A 4545-nucleotide genomic window follows, 5' to 3' on the forward strand; every position below is an offset into this window, starting at 1 on the left:
CTGAAACCTCTCCGTTCCCTCACTGCAAAGACCGAAAGCAGCAGCACCCACCCCGAAATCAGCTCCTTTTTGGGGTGAAAGCAGAAACCTCCCTGCTCCTTGGTTTCAGAAAGAGTCACATTTTTCAACCCTGATGCACCAGCATTTTCCACTCAGTTATAGCAAAGTGGGGGAATCCCGCTGGGACAGCCGGGATTCTGGGGAGAGCAGGGATCAGGTTTGTTCCTACCAGGCAGGCATCACCCAGGAGGGAGGTTGGTTCGGAAAAGGGGTGGGTTTTTTTGGACAGAAAAGGGGCTCACTGCATTCTCACTGCAGGCTCTCCCAAAAACTGCCTTTTCCTTTTGGTCCAGAAAATGGGGGCTTGTCCAGAAAATTTTCCAGGCTGGGTGTTGTAATGGAGGGATTTGTCCCAGATCGCATTCACGCTGGGATTTCTCCTTGTCCCTGCGCTTCCCAAGAGCTGAGCCCAGCCCAGCTCACTGCATCCTCACTGCAGGCTCTCCCAAAAACTGCCTTTTCCTCCTCAAAACCAGCCAGGATGCAGCATCCAGAAGGGAGAACTGGGAATGCTGCCGGTCACCGTCCGGCTGGAGCGTGGGAATCCTTCGTGAGGGGCTGGATGGCTTTGCCAGGCATCTTGTGGCTTTTGCTAAAAGCCATGGCTAAAAATAGGCAGCTCAGCTGCAAAAAAAATTGCTAAATATACCCAGAAAAGTACAAAAATACAACAGGCAAAATAGAAAATAGCAGAGCCGTGTTTTCCAGGGGGTGGGAGATGGGATGGTCCCACCGATCCCAACAGGAGTTACAGATCTGGCTGGGGAAGGAGCCTTAAAACACTCAAATTCCAAATGTTTCGCTCTTTCCTTAATGGTCTGAGCTCGGTTTGTGCCTGTGGGCTTCCCTGGGGCAAAGCACCTTAATCCTGAGCGGTGATTCCAGCCACAGCTCCCAGCCCCTCTCCACAGGGATTTTATTCCCTTTCCCAGCCAGTTTTTTATCCCGGATATCCAATACGGCATTTAAATCCCTGGGAAGCAGCCTGCAGGTCGGAGACGCGCCGGCAGATAAATAAATAAATAAATAAATAAATAAATAAATGAATTCAAAGACGACGGAGTGGAGAAACGAGCCTGTTTCCATGGAAACGGCTTCATTATCCCGGCAGCATCCGATCCCTCCTGCCAAACGGGAGAGGTGGGATGGGCGCCCGGTTCAGTCCCAGTTATTGATCCCAGAATGGTTTGGCTTGGAAGAGACCTTAAACCTCACCCAGTGCCACCCCCTGCCATGGGCAGGGACACCTCCCACTGTCCCAGGCTGCTCCAAGCCCCAATGTCCAACCTGGCATTTCCAAGGATGGGAATTATCAAGGCAAGGCAAAGCACTGGAATTGGCTCTGCAGAGAGCCTGGCTCGGGATGTGCCCTTCACCCACCTCGTGTGCCAGAGCTGACCACGACCGCAGCCCAGATGGAGCCAGGAGGCTCCAGCCTCACATTCCCGGTCTGTCCCTTCTCCCTGGAGCAGCCCCTGCCCCGTGGGCATCGCGTGCAGTGGGAACCTCAGCTGTTTGTTTTCTCTCAGGCCCCTAACGGCTCAAACCGAGACAAACAGGAACCATCCTCCACTTCCTTCTTTTGTTTTTTAGGGTTTTTATGGTTTTTTTATAAAGATTGTTCAGGTGAAGGAGCAGCAGCTTGGGACATCTGCTCCAGTCCCTCCCTCATTCTCTGGGACATCTGCTCCAGTCCCTCCTGCCACCATTCCTACAAGATTTTGGCTCTCTCCATCCCAGTACCACAGGGAGGGAGCACAGACCTGCTCCAGAGTTGGAAAAAGGGTCCAAAACCATGGGAATGCCACTAGGGATACACTGATAGCTGAGCAAGCCCCCAGCCTGCTCCAGGGTTGTTGTTTGGGGAAAAACCCTGGGAAAAAGTGTTGGTGCACAAGGGATAATCCCAGTGGTGGGAGCAGATCAGGCTCTGGGTGTGCCCTGCCCTTGGCCAAATACTGGGGAATAAGGATGCCCAAATTCTGAGGAATAAGAATTCCCAAATACCAAGGAGTACAAATGCCCACACAGAGGGCAAATAAGGAATTCCCAGATACCTGGGGAATAATGCTGCCCAAAGACCAAGGAATAAGGATGCCCACATCGAGGGGAAGAAGGATTCCCAGATACTTGGGGAATAAGGATGTCCAAATACTGAGGAATAAGGATGCCCAGACACTGGAGAATTCAGGGATACCCAAACACTGAGGAATAAGGATGCCCAGACACTGGAGAATTCAGGGATACCCAAATACTGAGGAATAAGGATGCCCAGACACTGGAGAATTCAGGGATACCCAAACACTGAGGAATAAGGATGTCCAAACACTGAGGAATAAGGATATCCAAATATCAGGGAATAAGGATGCCCAGATACTGAAAGATGAGAAAGCCCATACAGAGGGAAATAAGGATTCCCAGATATTTGGGGAATAAGGATGCCCAAATACTGGTGGAACAAGGATGTCCACATTTTGAGGAATAAGAATGTTCAAATAGTGAAGGATAAGGATGTCCAAATCCTGAGGAATAAGGATGTCCAAATACTGAGGGATAAGGCTGCCCAAATATCAGGGAATAACAATGCCCAGATACTGGAAAATAAAGATGCCCAAATACTGGGTGGAAGAAGGATGTCCAAATTTTGAGGGATAAGGCTGCCCAAATACCAGAGAATAGGGATGCCCAAATCCTGGGGAATAAGGCTGCTCAAATACCAAGGAACAAGAATGCCCAAATACTGGGGAATTCAGGGATACCCAAAAGCTGAGGAGAAAGGATGCCCATACAGAGGGAAATAAGGATGCCAAAACAGTGGGGAATAAGGATGCCCAAATACCAGGGAATAAGAATATCCAAATCCTGAGGAATAAGGATTCCCAGATACTTGGGCAATAAGGATGCCCAAATACTGGGGAATAAGGATTCCCAGATACCTGGGCAATAAGGATTCCCAGATATCTGGGCAATAAGGATGCCCAAATACCAGGGAATAAGGATATCCAAATCCTAAGGAATAAGGATTCCCAGATACCTGGGGAATAAGGATGCCCAAATACTGGGGAATAAGGATTCCCAGATACCTGGGCAATAAGGATGCCCAAATACTGGGAGCAAGGCTGGCATCTCCTCCTGCTGTGACACAGAAGGGAAGGGGCCCGGGCTGTCACTCGCTGTGACACCCCAGCAGGGACAGAGCAGGGCACACATCCTGTCACGCCATCCCCAGCTCCAACCCCGTGCTCTGCACCAGGGCTCAGCCCTGCCACAGCTGCACTTCACCGAAAATGAAAATGCTTTAAGGTTTAATGGCTTTTTTTGGGGGGAGGTTGGGTTTTTAAGGTTTAATAAAACATTAAACAACACCCAGAGGCCACTGGGAGACTGGAGGCTGCTGCAGCACAGGAGTGGAGGAGAGGAGAGCACACGGCTTTGGAAATTCCCTGAAATCCATGGATGGATCGGAGTATCTCCTGCACACAGATCATGGAATTCCAGACTGGTTTGGGTTGGAAGAAGCCTTAAAGTTCATCCCATTCCACCCCTGCCAAGGGCAGGGACACCTTCCACTGTTCCAAGTTACTCATCCAGCCTGGCATTGAACATTTCCAGGGTTTGGGCATCCACAGCTTCTCTGGGCAACCTGTGCCAGGGCCTCACCACCCTCCCAGTCAGGAATTTCTTCCTTATCTGCTCATCCAGCTCTGAACTCCTGACCCTTAATTAAGGGAAGCAGCCAAGACCTATTATTTCATGTTAATTAGCAGATCCAGTCTTGGGTTTCAGTTTTTAACATCCCGCTCTTAAGTATTGGCCAGGGTCGAGATCAAGATCTTGATGGGAAGATGGGAAATGAGGATTGAAAGGGAAGGGAAGATGAAGAGAGAGCTGCAAATGGAGCTGTTTCTCCCAGCAGCACATTTCCAAGAGGATTTGGAAAGGGACAAACCCACCCCAAGCCTCACATGAATCACCCCGAATTCAAGGCTGGGGAATGGTTCAGCTCCATGATCTCAGGGGTCTTTTCCGGCCTAAATGGTTCCATGATTTACCAATCCCTGCTCGTTGGTGTGGGGATACAGCCACCCCAGAGGAACTGGGACAAGACATTGCCCTGATTTGGCTAAAAAATCCTATTTTTAGGGGGCAACCTCCACAGGGAATGGGAAGGAGAATGTGGATTTTCATGCCAGGTTGCTGGGCCCACCCCTCTGCAAGGCAGTTTTCAGCTCAAATAAACCCCCAAATCCCTTTTTTTTTTTTTTTTTCTTGGCTAGAGCCTCACCTTTTTTTCCCCAAAAAACCTCCTGCAGCAGGCAAAGCCTCGGGCTGCAGAAATCCTCGTGATGAGAAATCATCCTCGGATGATTTCACCCCGATCAAACCTTTATTAGAATTTTATTTTAAGTAACACTCGCAGGGAGCCCAGTGACCCTTTGCAGCCGCTGGGAATCACCCCGTGAGTTACCTCAGCAGCGAAACCAA

The 4545-nt window shown here is 49.9% G+C and overlaps 1 protein-coding gene across 1 annotated transcript in view; it reads right to left on the reverse strand.

Moving 5' to 3' along the window:
- GNG2 (G protein subunit gamma 2) overlaps positions 1–1599 on the reverse strand; it is an 11190-nt gene extending 9591 nt beyond the window's left edge. The window contains exon 1 of the mRNA XM_008637317.2: positions 1441–1599. The gene's annotated coding sequence lies outside the window, so the exon portion shown is untranslated. The remainder of the gene's footprint in view (positions 1–1440) is intronic.
- Positions 1600–4545: the final 2946 nt, after the last annotated feature.

Source organism: Corvus brachyrhynchos, unplaced genomic scaffold (genome assembly GCF_000691975.1).
Source record: "Corvus brachyrhynchos isolate BGI_N302 unplaced genomic scaffold, ASM69197v1 scaffold245, whole genome shotgun sequence".
Classification (NCBI taxonomy): Eukaryota; Metazoa; Chordata; class Aves; order Passeriformes; family Corvidae; genus Corvus; species Corvus brachyrhynchos.